The following is a 16,631-nucleotide window of genomic DNA, read 5'->3' as shown; positions in this document are numbered from 1 at the left end:
TTTTGTTCAGATCTAGGTGAAACTTAGGCTATCGTTAGCGGGTTTTTTTTTCAGAATCTCAATAGGAGCTGTATTCAAAAAATGTGACCGCTATTTTCGAAATCTCTTTTTTTTTTTCTCGGCCGAATTGTAACCTGTTTCAGCCCTCCCTCTAAATCAGCCATTCTGCGTGGATCGACTTCTGTTCATTAACAAAGTGAAAGTGATGGGTGTCTGTCTCCGTTTGTGCCCTACGTCTGACTGACGACCAGTTTAGGGTGTAGTCTGTCACATTTAGATGACAGCGTTTTGTAAATAATCACCATTTTATTCCACTTCTACTCCTGGAGCAGTAAAGACTGCCCAGCTAGCTAATTTCCACTCAAATCAACACTATTGCCTCTATTTTTTTTACTAGTTACTTGCAATTGACTGAGAAAAAGACATAGCAGTGTTGCCACTGGAGGCAGATGATCTTCTTGGGGGTCGTTAACTCATTCCTTGGCTTTTATTGCCTTTCTAATGGATGTGGTTATAGTGTATGAGGACACTGATTACCTCCCATTGGCTATGGAGACTACAAGTGTGTACCCAGACTGTTGCATGCATGCACACATTTGTGTAGGCGTGTGGCCTCCCCAGAGGTCTCTCCCATTGAAGGAGGCAGACAAGCAGGGAACACAGAAGAAAGCAGGCCAGCTAAACACTTCCCTCCTACTTGTCTCCCAAGAGACAAAAACAACAGGACTGGCACTCGGCTCAATAAAAATTCTGCTCACTTGATAGGCCCATCATACAGTAGGAAATCTTCAGCAATGCGCAAAACTAAAATTAAAAATAAAACACGGGAAAATAACATAAATAAATAACGGATGCAGTAAATGTATTGATGTTTTGGCAAATTTTGTAACGTGGATCGTGCTTTTGTATATTGGAACAAATCATGTGCATATCAAAAGGTTTCGTAACCTGAACATTTCGTATGTAGAAGCATTTGTAAGTACAGTGGTACCTCGAGATACAAGCTTAATGCATTTTGGGACTGAGCTCGTATGTTGATTTTCTCGTAACTCAAACAAATTAATTTGTTGCAACCCATCTGAAAAAAACACCTAAAACAGGATATTGGATTGGAAAAATGTTTTTTATTTGTTCTAATTCGCCATCTATTAAAGTAACAAATAACTAGTGGTTTAATATTACTAAAAATGTGTTGAATAGTACTAAAATTATACGGATTTTGCAGGGGGGGGAGAGAGAGATGGACAGAGAGAGACAGGGAGAGAGGGAGGGACTTTTTGCATGGCAACTCGCTCGCGACATAACAAACTAATTTAAATGAACTTGGATTACGATGCAGACACAAAAATAAATTTAATCTAACCTTACACTAAATTTAATTCTAGTTTTGTTTTAAATTTTGATACCTCTCTTCTCCCTACTGGGTTGGCTATATTTGCCCCGCCTCCAACCCTGACTTTCAAATGCAACTTATTGAGAGTTGTTTGCTTTTGTATTCCCTTCAAAATATTCCCAAAATGATGCACACAAATGTCCTCACAATAGGATAACGCATGACCACTTGCCAACGATAAGCAGTATATACGCCATTCCCTCGTACGTCAAGGTACCACTGTAGTATGTATAATCTTTCAACACATGGCAGTCAGTTTCTATACTGTAAGTGATAGTAATTTCTACTGGCGGGTTTACATTCATGTACAGAAGGTGTCAGTAGGAGAGCAACATTCTCAGTGAGCTAACACACTCGAGATGACTAGTATACACGTAGTGCCAGCGTGCCTTCCACCTTGTGTGACAGCCATTAGTGTGCACTTAAAATCTAAACTAACATTGCCAAGGAAAGTGGCATCACTGCTTGACTGGCATTTGTTCAGAAAAATAAATTGAGCTCGCTTGATAGCCCCGCATGGGTGGCAGCAAATGTGCGTCACAAATGCGTTTCTCCACCAATGTGAAGATTTACATATTCATTACAGTCAAAAATATAAGAAGACAGCAGTGTGAGGGATGTAAATCCAGTGAAGAATATTAGCCAGACTATTTTTATTTGTAGACTTTTTCCATCCAATCATCCACTGGTGGGTAAATTACTAAGATTTACAGTACAGTTACTAACCTGGCATGCTAGATTTATTGTTCCATATATTTGTTATGAATATATTACATGGATCAATCTGGGGAAAATGGAATTGAGACTTTTTGTGGAAGGAATGTAAAAAAAATAAAAATAAAAAGACAGCTTCTGATTGGACAAAGGCTCTTCTCGTAACACCCATCATGGACCGATTAACAATAAGATCAAGTATGACATATTGGGCAAAAGTATAAACCAAAATAATGATTTTCGTTAAAAAAAAATGAAAAAAAAAAGATTTTAGTGCTGATTTTAATGTGAAAATTCAGGGCATTTAAGAAAAAAACATGGAAAAGTGAACCACTTTCTATTCAAGCCTATAGCCACTTCCTGCTCTTGTCTACAGCTCCTACCATTTTACCCAGATTGACTCACCGCAAGAAGGTGACCAATCCACACAACATCTCAGTGTGGCGTATTGTGTTGGGGGAAGAACTAAAACCTGATGTTCTTTTCTATTCTTTTAAGGATATATTTTTATGTCTGGAACAAGTACTTTGCACTCTGACATTGTATACAACCACATAGTTGCTTCGTGGTCATGTCTCCAGCTCCCGCCTCGTTCCCCTTGAGGTCTACTTTGTACTGAATCAATGAAATAGCCAGAACTGTTTTGCTAGCAAGGCTAGTATGTTAGAAAACAAATGTGATGTACTAGCCACTTAATTTCTACATGTTCTACTATACTTATTTGCATAGAGACTAGTGCCAGCAGTATAATAACAGAGCCAAACAATCTGTTAATTGTTTAGCTTTTTATCTGTTATTCATTAGTTGCTGCGAGCATTTGCACCTTTGAGCTCATTAAAACGTGTTGAATTCAACCAAAGATTCCCCAGCTCTCTTACTAGAACCCCTGGAGCCATCAAACATTTCCAATAACAAGTTCAGAGGTTGAATCCTCCTCCCGTAGCTCAAAAAGAATCAATATTATTCCATATTTTAATGAGACACATACATTGTTATGCTTGTGAGGAGTGCGATAACTAAGCGTTTGAAAATAACTCTGTGATCGATTAATAGGAGTTACACTTAACCGTTGATGCAGTGATTAGTCTTACGCTACTTTTCAGTGGCAATTATCGTATATCAATGAAAAGAATATTAAATTATACAATTTGCGTATATCGCTAAAGGGATTGTAGTAAAAATTATGACTGCTACGTAAGGAGTCGGCAGTGTTCAAAACGAAATAAATCGGAACATCCGTTTCAAGAAAACAAAGTAAAATCAATTCATGGATGCTTAAAATATTTGCCAAAGTATCTCTTCTTTAGTTTAATCTAAATATTCATTGTCAGTTTTGCTGTGCGGAGGTGAAAAATGAATAAAATATGTGAACATATGAATCAATGTCTTTTGATTTCAGGATAACACCTTCCTTCATAAGCACCTGTTAAGGACTGATTTATGATACAGAAATCTGGAAATTTCTTTTCAAGGGTTATTAATGGTTGGCGTTAGGTGGTCAAGAGTGTGCGATTAATGTTTAGAAATTCCAGCAAACCAACATCAGCATAAAGTACCGGGATAATCTTGGTTGTTTCCGTGGTGATGATCTGCAACCGGCAGTCATGACGATGACTCTCCTAATGAGTGCATGTACACTACTAAATATTACAGAAGACATTTTTATTACAATAGTTCTCCCAGTTTATGCTAGCATCAATAAGGAAAGTAGTTTAAGTCACCAAAAAATGGCCCTAAACATACATGGGTCAAAATTACGGAGTCCATTGTTGTAAGAAAACAGCATTTTTTTTTTTTTGCCCCACCAGCTCTCAGGGCCACTGTGTTAAAAGAGTGCGAAGGATTTTTACACAAAGTTTAAAGTATAGACAAAGGCATGAAAACTGTGTGGGAGAAACAACAACAAAAACGACCTATCAAACAATGGCTTCACCACCGATATGTATTTTTCTCTTTGTATTCTTGTGCATAAATTAAAAAATATGATTTACGTTTTGTCTAAAGTAGGCGGACCCAAGGAAAAACATGGGGTGGCCATTATTAATCATTAGCGGAATCTAGGAAGGGTAGTTCCCCTAAAACAGAGTTAGATTTACCTTTAGTTACTGAATTTGATCAGACAACGTAAGTGAGATGATACTTTTGTGAGTATTCCCATTTAAATTTTAGCTCTTAAAGCCCCGCCTCTTAGGGCTGCTATAATCTTTGCTTCCTTCTTAAAATGAGCAAAATCCGTCCTGTGCAACAAAGAAAAATATATCCATTCTGATGGTAAAGTCATCCACTAAAAAGGCCTGAATGTTAAAAACCTGACGTGCCACAACATTAGCACTTCCATGTGGGGTGCCGGTGTCCTAACACATTGCCGTCAGACCTTCTCACTCTTGGAAAGACCTTTTAAGATGCCGAGAACAGTTATAGTCGGCGTAGAGCCAAATGCGTCTTCTGCGATGTCTAAATGGATGATTTTCTTTTTGCTGGTTTGTTTTAAATTATCTCAATTTGAATTTGATTCTTGCAACACATTCAGGGAAAAAAATGGGTTTTGAATAAGTTTAAAAACTATGATACATATGTTTGGATCCTGTTATGAGGTGATTGCTAATTGGAAGCAGGTGAGTCATGATTAGCTTTGAAGAGCTCAGGTGTTCCAAGCCGGGATGGAGGATGGTTGACAACATTATTCGTGAAAAGAACAAAGATATTCAGTTGAAATGTTAGGCTTTGTAGTGTATTATGTTTTGATTTGCATTTCACACACTGGCATAGCTTTATTTAAATTGGCTTTGGTGGTTTATGGAAGCCATACTCATCATTTCTATCCAAAGGGTGACTCAGCCTCTGCAGTTAAAAAGCAAAACAAAAAGAGGAGAAATATGCAATATCTCTGAGATGTAATCTGTCTTTGCTGAGGACAGGCACATTGTTTGCAGCACAATATACTGAAACAAATCATGTAAATAAAGTTACGCGTCAACAGCATCAAATTTTAAAGGGTATAAATTCCGTAAATTATCTGCTATTTAGGTTGCACAAGAAAGGCCCTAAGAAAAATGGCAAAAAATGTCAAATGAATATACTAATGAGTATACTAAATGTGAAAAAAAACATGACACTCAAATCTTATCTTTTACCATTACCTAGCATGTGGTTTGATTAAAAAATGTTTTATGTCTGAGGTTGCCATATAAATCACTCAAGACTTCAAACTAAAAAAAGAAGCAACTTGTTACATGCCCCCATAACCAATCATGGCCTAGCTAAGATTTATTTATCAATAAATATTTTCACAGTTTCCTTTTTTTGTCGACACATGACTTTGTTGCATTCGGAATATATATTTTTAATGTTGACTATCACATTTATATCAATACATGCCGTAAACCCAAAATCGTTCATATTTCGGTAGCTGGTCACAATCGATTAGCGACAATTTGTACCTTTCTAGTGTTGCGCTAGCTAGTATATATGATAGCGGAATGACAAAACGCTCACATGGCACCTAGAAGGCTAGTATGCTAGCAGACTTTAACAAAAAAATAGAAAGCCTATGGCTCGCTATTTTTTGTTTTATTGCAGTAATTTCGCGATTTTTGTTTAGGCAAAATTTTGAAGTTAATTTTTTTTTGACATTGGAAATAAAATTGGTGTTACAAATGTGATTAAAATAGAAACAGCGCAGATTCACGTTTATTTTTTGGTCCTTTACATGGCTGTCCACCAAAGTAGTAGCGTCCCTTCAAAAAAAATGATGGCCACGGTGCATCAAAATGCGGTGTTGGCCGAAGTTAGATATGGTCCCACTGGATCAATCTTGTAGCTGTGACTTAATCGTCAGTTTCGCAGCAGGATCCAAGATGCACAGATGTGCCCATGAACGTCCCAACTTTATTTGGAATTGTACAGATGGATGCTCTTTGGAGCTGTCTTTTAGTAGGCTGAGGTTCCAGAATGTGTGCTACTTTCAGCTTTGCCCTCAAAAGTCCTCTGTAGTTGTTTTTCTGCCAGTTGATGTTTATCTCCAAAATATTTGAACAGAGCCGAATTGTGTACCTTTTGATCTTTAATGTATTCGCTGAAGGAAGCCGCTTTGAATGATTGTGCCTCACTACTTTTGGAAAGTGTGCTGCTTTACAAGAGGAGAAGAAAACACAACTTGTCAGTCATAGAGCTGTTTTTGTTTTTGTTATTTAATGCAAACAGCGTGACTAAGGCTTTGGTATTTTTTTCGGTTTCAGTAATATTCCTTTTGTTTGGGGCGTGTATTTCATTGCTGACCTTGAGACCTGAAATCTTTGTTGAGGAAGGGCCAATAAAAATGTGCTGCAGGTGAGGGATACCAAGCACGAGCGAGATTCTTGGAAATGGATTTATTTATTATGTGACCGTACGTTTCGTCGACGGATACTTTGTCCCCGGACGTTTCGTCAAACGGACATTTGGTCGCTGGACAGTTTGTCGAACAGACATTTCATCGCCGTACAATGCTTCTCTCTCACGATTATAATTTTGAGAGCGCGCGAATCGGCAATGAATTGTCCGGCTACGAACTGTCCATTCGACGAACTGTCCGTTCGACGAACTGTCCGTTCGACGAACTGTCCGTTCGACGAACTGTCCGTTCGGCGAACTGTCCGTTCGACGAACTGTCCGTTCGACAAACTGTCCGTTCGACGAACTGTCTGTCTCTTTTTTTCAAGGATTTGTCTTAAAATGTTTGGCCTCCATTACCTCAGGCAGCATGACTTCTTAGCAGAGTAAAGTCTTTGTTTTTTGTATCAGAGACTGAGCTAAGAGAATTGTAGTATTATACGGTGAACTGAGAGAGCTGAGTATGTCACTACCAATAGAGACATAGATACAATACAATTCACATCAAGATGTATGTTTACATTGTTGACGTTAGAATTTATGTTTGCAATTATGCTACACAGAGGCTATTGATTCTTTCTTGTCAGATACATCAATAAGAAGTCCTTTACATCAAGGGTGTTGCGTACTTTACTGCATCACTCTTTACCAAACTATTAGGTACGCATTTTGTATCAAAATTACGAATATTTAAAAAAATCAGGCAATGGTTAAGTTTTTTTAACAGCATTTTACATGAAAAAATGTACTGTATTTTTTTAGGCACGCCATTTTAACTTATGACGATTCAAAGCGCAACATCATGTTTTAAATAAATTTTGCATTTTTTCAATGCGTTTAATGCGTAAGTGCTTAAGTAGCATGCTCACTTACTTTTCAACGACATGTGTGCATTCTCATCTGTTGTTTTCAAGCAGTGTAGTATTTAAAAAACTATTGAAAAAGATCTATAATGGGGAAAAAATTAAACCATTTGAAAATCAATTCAAAATTAGAAAATTTATTTTTGTGGACATCACATCGCTGGTAAATGTCATATTAGGGGGAGAAAAAAGTAACACAATTCTAAAATTACCTTTACTACTAGCTCATTGGCTAATTTCACTGACTAAATCAATCAGGGCTCAAACAGTCATCTATTTCTTTTCATTCACAACATTACTAATCATGCCTCGCAGGCGAGAAATAATATGTGTGATTATAAGAAGAACTTTCAGTCTATTTTTTTCCATCTGTTCAAATTCTGTTTAACTGCGCAAAGTAAGCAACATTACTCTGCACTAAGAGCTATATGTATTATGCACCCGAGTTCATTCTAATGTTTGTCAGTCAATACGTAATTAGCCATGGCCAAGTGCTTAAATAGTAACATTCTGTGGGCTGAATTTGACAGGAATTCATTATTCAAATATGTGCTGCAATATTTAGGCCCTGATAGTGATAAATAATTGAAGACCAGATGATCAATTATGTATAGATTTGACAGAACTAAATGAAGTATTTCTATAGCCTTTGTCCACATGGCGCATGGATGAACATGCTATAATTAAGAGGCCCGCAGAATTGTGTTTGAGTTAAGGCTTTAAAACGTCAATCAGGGCACATTCAGTTGGTGGCAACTCATTTGACTGTATAGATTCCAGCGCTTGAACCAAAACACGTTCGCACCATCACGACTCCTGCAGCTGCATCCATTCTGAAGGCGCCACATTGTGCACATACTGTGTGCCACGGCAATTTAGAACTTCATTATTGCGCTATCACTGAGATTAATTATGCAGGAAATTCCTATTTTCCTCCCCTCAGTCATCAGGGAGGCAGCAAGTAAATGGCACAGGTGTGTGATTTAAGTGTGTGCCCTTACACTTAAGTGGTTGAAATAGTCGTAAAATCTGATACAGAAACACTTCACCCAGCCTTTTATCCCATTTGGCCAATGGTGCAATGTCCATTGGAATATACAAGATACATCTATATAGTAGTACCTCTACTTATGAAATATGTAGTTTCATAACTTGAATTTTTCTCAAATAGAGATGCATTTTGCATTAAATTAGCATAATTCGTGCCATACACTTTAATTGTAGGGTGAAAACCTATTAAAATGATAAAAAATATACAATTTCGTTTTAAATAATAAATGCATCTATGCATATATGCAAAAAAAGAAAAGAAAATTATTTATTATGGCATTCAAATGAATAAGAAATGCAAAGACATTTTACAAAGGGGTGGAATTGCGAGTAGCAGCTGAGTAAATATTCGTACACCCTTACGTAAATATATATTTGCAAATCTTCTTTTCACCAAACACTTAATTTGAGTCCATTTTATGAATGAGTACTTTTACTTTAAATAGCTTTATTCTTGATCATAAGTAAACATCTTCAATACTCGACCCACCGATGCCCATCTGCTGCTTTTTGTCCGTTAAAGACCAGGTATTTATAGATTAAATCCGACTTTTCTTTTTACTGAAATAAGATCTGTTCTTGTAAATTTCAAAAATGACTTAATAGCAATAAATAATTAAGTGTCACCATGTTGTGTTAACATAACATATCCGCGCCAGAAGTAATGCAAGGCGACACACATGTCTTGTCTTAACCTTTTGACTCATCGTATTTGTGAGCAAGTCATTTGCATATCGGCTTTTGAACATAAACCATACGGAACAGAGACCATGGGAATGCAATTTCAAAGCCTCCTGAATAAATTACAGGAAGGCTTCCTAAACTTTATTTTCTTCCTCTTTCAGAATCCCTCAGGACTGACAGGAAAACAAAGTTCCGTAATGTCAACGAGAACAGCTTGTTATCCAGCAAATCTGGACGAAGGTAAATTAAACAGGAGCGAAACAACTAAAATGGGATTAAGTGCAATCCTGCTGTCATTTTTGAAGGTCATTGCATAAGCAAAACAGAGGGTCATAGCAGGCGCGAAATAATGAGGGTAAAATGGAAGTGAACCAAGCGTCTGAGAAGATGATAGAGACGAACGCCATTCTATTTTTATGGTGTAACTCCTCGAGCTTTGTGATGACGAATGGTCGTCTCTGTGTCAAAAAAGAAAGTATACCGCAGGGAGCGCATTTTTTTCTTGACCTCGACAGTGACAAAGTGAAAGCAAAAACAGACCAAATCCTCACAGAATTAAACCAAACTAGGTCTGCGTTGAGTATATTTAGCTCGTGCCTACATTATGCGTTTCAGGGGTGAATTCATTCCCGTTCCACGAGAAAAAAAATCCCAAAAATATTTCAAATGTTTTTTGTTCAATATAAAAACTGTAAAACTAGAATTATGTTATTTCTCTGATTTATTGTGTTAACCATTGCACTTTGCTTTTTTTACCACACTCCTATTCGTTCATTCACTGTCAAAGGCAGCCAATGAGTTAACAAGGAACCTTAAATGCCACAAAATTATGGAGTACCCTTTAAATGGCTAAAAATCTGCAGAAAGTACCATATTTTGCTGTTTAATATACCTTCCATTTGTATTTTATATTAAATGGCAGTTGTATATTAAATGGTAGGGGTATATTAAATGGCGCTCAAACGGAAGACCCAAAAGCAAAAAATCATTTAATATACCCGGGTATATTAAATGGCAAAATACGGTAGTCCGGCAATTCCCTTTGAATCAATTGGAAATTATCAAAAATTTACAAGAAGTGACCTGTTTGAACCCTGAAATGACAATGAAGTGACGCAAAATTGACAACAATAGAGGTCTAATTCATTTAAACTGGCTGCAGATGGATGCTCATCTTTCTGTACCTTTCATTGGCCCTACCCAGTCGAAATCGGATGTCTAGCGCCGTCTATGGAATCAAGTAAATTACCTTTTGGGCCAAAAGTCACCTGATCTGGCCCATATGAGATCTAGTTGGCATTATTTGTGGCTTTCTATCAATGATTAAAACAATACGGAAAGAATGGAAAGCAACAAGTGTGTTTACAAGAGCGAGCTTCCTAGTGATCGATCCGAAAGTGCGTATTCATCCCGTGAGCTGTGTGTTTGACACTGCTGACTCTCAATGCCAACCTCAATTTCCGTAAGGTGTCCTGAAAATAATCTGGAGATGCTCCAAGGTTCTTGTCTTGTTCTTTTTTTTTAATTCACTCAGTATTCCTATTGATTAGTCCAATTTACAAGGCTACTTGTCCATTTTCTGTTGACTTTGCCAAGGATTAGTGGATTCGGAAAGGCTTCTTTGCTTTTTCTGGTCTGAAATTCACATTGGGCTCTCCATGTTTATTGATATTATTATGGAAGCCAAGGATTGGACCGTCATGTAAAATTGTTGCTGGTTACACTCTTGGTCTTGCTAGTAGCCAAATCGGATATTTTTATAAGGCAGATAGATGGAAATCCATTTTCCGTGGGCGTGTGTGGGTTTTCTTTGGGTTCTTCAGTTTTCGTCCCACAAAAACTGTCTGAATGGTTAATGCTAAACTGCCACTCAATGTGTGTGTGTGCTTAAATGGTACAGAAAATGTATGAAAAGGATCAAAATTCTTGTTCGAGTAAAATAAAACAGGCCAAAAAATAACCAGTTTAGCCCAAATATATTTAATAAGAATAATAATTTACATGTTTAAAATGGGAAAGGAGAGATGTGCAGACAATAATGCGTATTGATCCATTTAAAAGGAGAAAACACTGTACCATTCTGTACCAAAAATATCAAAATTCAATGAAACAGAATGTTATTCTGGTTTACCTGTTTATAACATGCACAATTCTCTTTTCAGAAGAAACATGCTAAACATATGTGCATGCACCTAGAGTGTGATTGACAGTCAGCCTCAAGTATCCTCACACTGACAGGATGAGCCTTATTTCATGTAAGTATTCATTGTTTTTTGCATTCAAAATTGTCCGGTTTGTGAAGCACAGTCTTTACTTTCGCCATTGGTTTTAATCTGACCTTGCAGGACTTTATGTAGGTGTGTTTTCTGCCGTGTGAACAACAGTTAGAATAACTGATACTCGGCACACATTGAGCGATAGTATTTCCTGCTGCGCTTGTAATTACTGCATATTTTACTCAATGTTAATAATATCCAAACAGAATGCACACAAAAACAAGTCCCCTATCGCATATGTTTTGCAAATGAACCTTTACTGTACTGATGTAGTTTGACTTTGGAGGCATTTTTCATGGAGTTAACTTGGCAAAGAACGCAACATCCCTCTCGGGGGAATTCCGTTCGGACGGGCGAAAAATGTACGTGTTGTAGAGCGCCAAGTGAACAGTTTGTGGCAATGCCCATTATGCTTTCAAGTGGATGAAAGTTTGTGTCATCAACAAGGCTTACACGGACATCCCAGCCTAAAGGGCTCATTGATCATGAAAATGAAGGCCCGGGCATATTTATACACCAGCCAGACTCCAGCAGTCAAAAAGTCTCAACATTTGTTTTCCTGCTTGTCACTTTGTCTCCAGGGATCCGTGTGCCACCTGTTTAGTTTTCCACCGCCGAATAATTGCGAAGAAACGGGGACCGTCGTCCCTGCCCTTCACATTTTCCACCATATTTGTTGGACATGTTAGCCTGTGGCTCTCTAGTCAAACACAAAAGAAAAACAGGTACAAGCTTGACAGCCAGAGTGATTAATGAGGCGTCTTCAATTAAGAGGAAAAAAAGAGAATCATCCATCTTAAAATGACACTTTTTTTTACGGTTTTGATGCGCTATTCAAAAATGTCAGATGACTGAGAATGAAGTCAGAATTTAGTATTTGTAGTTTGGGAGTTTGAACAAACGGCACAATCCGGTTCCAGACAGGAGGCAATACGGATTTATTGTTAAGCTTGGCACCTTTTATAGGCTGAGTACAGTACAGTGAAAACATGGACATCTGCCCTCCTTTGTCATCGTTTTGGCATCGTCTAATATCTTTCTTGGAAGATCAGTGACTCACGGGCACCTGCAGAACTGGTTTAAAATGGATTTAATTCCACATAACATTTTATCTGGACTAACGGGCGCCACGATATTTCACAATAGTAGAGAGCGATCTAAAAAAATTCTGGATTTAAAATCAGAATTGAAGTCGAAATTCAAATCAAATCAGAAAGCCTTTATTGTCATCATACACGGCTCCGTATAACGGAATTGGTGAAATTCAGAGAATCAGATCAAAAACTTTAACTCTACCGCCAGACTCTTTGCCATCTTTCTCTCAAAAGAAAAGGCAACACTTTAATCTCCAAATTCTAACTTTGAATCAAAGTCAGAATGGTGATACATTTATGACTTATTCATTAAATCAGAATTATGACTTTAAGGTCCAGATTTTTTTTCCCTGAAAAGTCAAGCCAGAATTCTGACTTGAATCTGAGAATTTTCCTTTAAAATCAGTCTTAATTCTGAGATTTTAAAGTTAAAATTCTGCTTCAGTTTCAAGCCCCAAAATCCCGACAACAAATTCTGAAATAAAGTCAAAACTCTAAACCTAAAAGTCAAAATCTTGGCTCCCTATTTTTTCCTACAATAGCCCCAATCCGTTTTCTTAGTAGATAGATGAGGTACATTAACAGAAAATCAGCTAGAAATTCATTTACTTTTTGACAACTGCATTTTCTCTGTTGTTTTTACCCACGATAGAACAACACCAGTCACCAAGATGGAGTGTACGGAAACAAGCAAAAGCAAAACAAACAACCGTACTCCATGGCTGTTTGTGATATCACCTTTGTTTTTGCTGTTCTTGCACTCTAATCACGAAGCTTGATAAAAGCTCCCGCAAAAAAAGCATATGGTCTGTCCTACTAATTTTATCACGTCCCAACAGGAGACATTTTCCATTTGTTCGCTGGCCACGTACTCTCTTCGACAACCGCTTAGAGTCTGCAAGTTGGTTCTGGGCCATTACATGCCACTGCCTTTGTATGCTTTTTGATCTGGATGCAAATTGGCTTGCCTATGCAGCAAAAACTGGACGCTGACTACTGCTTCCGTAGATCACACCGGTCCCTTTTGAGGCTTCCCCTTAAAAGATTACATCGGGGAATAAGGCAGATGGGTTGCTCCTACTTTTAGAGGTATAAATATGCAAATAGCCTTGCAAAGTTTGGTCGTAGGGTGACCTCATAAGTTTTGACAAGGAATGAAAACGGCAAATAAAGAGGAAATTTGAAAGCAAAAATGACAGCCAGATATCAAACGCGTACAGTAAGATCTTCGTGTTTTGAAGATGTAGAAGGATTTCCTGGCTAGGCGTGTGTATTGGGATTCATATCTGCAGATATTATTTGTAACAGGTCACGATTCGATCCCGATGAAACTTGATGCTGCACTTTAAGATGAGGATTTAGATTTTTCTATGTCCTTTTAGAAAAAACAAATTAAAATGTACATAAAAGTACATTCAGATCAATTATATTTTTAATTATGGCTTTAGTCAAAATAGATTTAGTCCAAACTGCTAAAAATGCAGAGTTCTAAAAAATAAAAACCCTTACGGAATTTGATATGAGACTTGATCTGAGAAACATCGCCCTCCTCTGGTAAGCACAATTACTACATGTCAGGCTACAGAGGCTCACCGCTGCTTACTAGTGGGCGTGCATGGAAATGTAGCCTTGTATTGTTTATTTTACCATAAACCCACATATGAAGATTCAAAGGCATTTTGATTCGATACGAGAACCGTACATCGTGATATCAGGCTATATTTATAAAAAAAAATTTTAACTCATCAATTCTTGACTAATACCTCCATAATTGTTGCAACGCCATTTCTTGAGCATATCGCAAATCATATCTTAAGGTAGCAAGAGAAAATTGGCAACCATGCCAAAAAAATGAAAGCGAATGTCTTTACGTTTTTAAGAAAACGACATTTGTTCATTCACCCCTCGCTGTCAAACAAGATTGGACGTCTGGCGATAGACACACAAAGCGAGTTGTCTTCTCCTTTAAATGCACAAAAGCCAATTACTTAGAGATGTTCCCAATCAGCTGATGGCGGTTGATGAATCTTAATCAATGAATCGTGAGTGTCCAGCAAAATGACATGTTTCCCAGATCTGCATCGTCTTCAAAGACTTTCAAGAGAAAAAGCGCCAAGAAAGAACAAAAAAAGTGTTGATTTAATTAGGTAAAAACATGAGCCGCTCAACTCAATGTCTGCCAATGAGAGGGTGAGCCATTCAATCCATTCTCAATGGAAGACCAATAGCCCTGCCTTGCCAACTCACCCACTCTAAATGGATTTGACTTTTGTTGTCCTCATTGGGTTAAAATATCTAATGTACGGGGTTGTCAAAGTGACGGCCCGGGGGCCAAATCTGGCCTGCCTCATCACTGTGTTTGGTTCACGAGTCTAAATCGTGTAGTATTCACTTCATGCATCATGTGTAAATCAGAATGAATAGTATAGCTAGAAAATGGATATTTAGTTTTTTCCTTTTTGTAGTTTTTTTAAACTAATATTTTCAGTTTATGTTTTTGTTAAAGTAAATGAATAACACCTAGAATTTTCAATTCAACACACAATATTTCTCTGTTAATATAAAAATATAAAATGGATTAAAAGGAACTGTTTAATGTTATTTCTTTTATAAAAAGATCATAATGTCTTAAAGTAAAAGAATGGCACTTAGAATTTTCAGTTTAACATTTTTCGTGTTAATATAAAAAATATAATTATTAAAATGAACTATTTAATGTTTCCCTTTTTATGAAAAGATAAAAATAAAGCCACAAAAATAGCCTTATAAAGAGTATTGGTACACATTTTAATGATCTTTGGCACACCACACCAGAAAAGCCATCCATTCCTTAGTCGATTAACTGTGACAGACATAACGGTCACCAAAAATGAGTTTGACACCCCGAAGCTAATGGCTGGAAATACTCTTCATCACGCTTTATTACTGTCTTGAAAAGAAACCATCGACTCCTAGTTTGTTGTTCAAGGGTCAAACTGCTGTGATGCCCATCCTTATTGTGATTCGTGCATCTGGGCCTTTTATCATCAACTTCTTTCCACTGACGCCGACAAAACCCGGACTCCCCTCAGACCAATTATTTTAGTGCGCTCATTGGCAGCGCAGCCTCGCCATTAGTGCGGGGTTCTGGATGAAGTTAAAGCAGGACATAATGTCGTCCGTCTGCCCGGCCGTGCGCGAGCTTCAAAGTGTGCATTGAAAGGCGCCGTGCCAGCTTCGTCTCCCAAAGTCTTTACAATGAGAGCTCTGTCTCCGGGGGGAGCCTGTCCACTTTTCCGGCGGCCGGGCCAAATAACTAGGACAGCCATGGTGTGGGGAGGTAAATAAAAAATGAGCGAAGGGAGCTATCGCGGGACGCCTGTGCTGCCTGATGAACTTGGCAACAGGAGGACACGCACTGTTTTATCGGGAGGTGATTCCGTCCTAAATTATCCCGGCTTCACTTGGCTGAATCCACTACCACGCGCCAACTGCTGGACATTCAAACGGAAGGGGCTGTGTGAGGGGTGCTGGAGCTTAGCCCAGCTAACTACAATGACCAGGTGCGGGAGTACACCCTGGTGGCCAGCCAATTGGAATCCACAAGGAGACAGACAACCATTTATGCTCACCTAGAGACAATGTAGAGTGCTCAGTTACCCTAGTATGTACCCAGAAAAAAAGCCATGCAAACTCTATATAGAAAGGACTGATCTCAGAACTGTGATGCTGGTGTGCTAACCACTTGCCTCTGTGCCCCAAATTCTTAAATACATTTATCCATTTTACATATGGCTTATGCTCACCAGGGTCGAAGGAGGTGGTGCCTATCCCAGCCAACTACACGACCAGGTGCGGGAGTACACCTTAAATTGGTGGCCAGCCAAGGGGGTGCTGGAGCTTAGCCCAGCTAACTATAATGACCAGGTGCGGGAGTACACCCTAAATTGGTGGCCAGCCAATCGCAACGCACAAGGAGACAGACAACCGTTTATGGTCACACTTAAACCTAGAGACAATTTAAAGTGCTCAGTTAGCCTAGCATGTACCCAGAGAAAACCCACGCAAACTCCACATAGGAAGGACCGAACCTAGGTTTGAACCCTCAATCTTAGAATTGTGAGGCTGATGCCCTAAACACTCGCCACTGCGCCCCAAGTTCTGAAATGTTCATTTATTAATTTTACATATGGCTTATTCTCAGCCT

At 38.2% G+C, this 16,631-nt stretch overlaps 1 long non-coding RNA gene across 2 annotated transcripts in view; it reads left to right on the top strand.

Annotated features, from left to right (window-relative positions):
- Positions 1-16,631, top strand: part of LOC144202587 (uncharacterized) — a 71,780-nt gene that overhangs the window by 34,649 nt on the left and 20,500 nt on the right. For both annotated transcript variants that reach the window (XR_013327514.1, XR_013327520.1), the window contains exons 3-4: positions 9,237-9,315; positions 11,238-11,330. This is a non-coding gene — a long non-coding RNA (uncharacterized LOC144202587). The remainder of the gene's footprint in view (positions 1-9,236; positions 9,316-11,237; positions 11,331-16,631) is intronic.

This window comes from Stigmatopora nigra, chromosome 1 (assembly GCF_051989575.1).
Source record: "Stigmatopora nigra isolate UIUO_SnigA chromosome 1, RoL_Snig_1.1, whole genome shotgun sequence".
NCBI lineage: Eukaryota > Metazoa > Chordata > Actinopteri > Syngnathiformes > Syngnathidae > Stigmatopora > Stigmatopora nigra.
The sequence above is the reverse complement of the archived record's forward strand: the minus strand, read 5'-3'. Positions and strand labels throughout refer to the sequence as shown.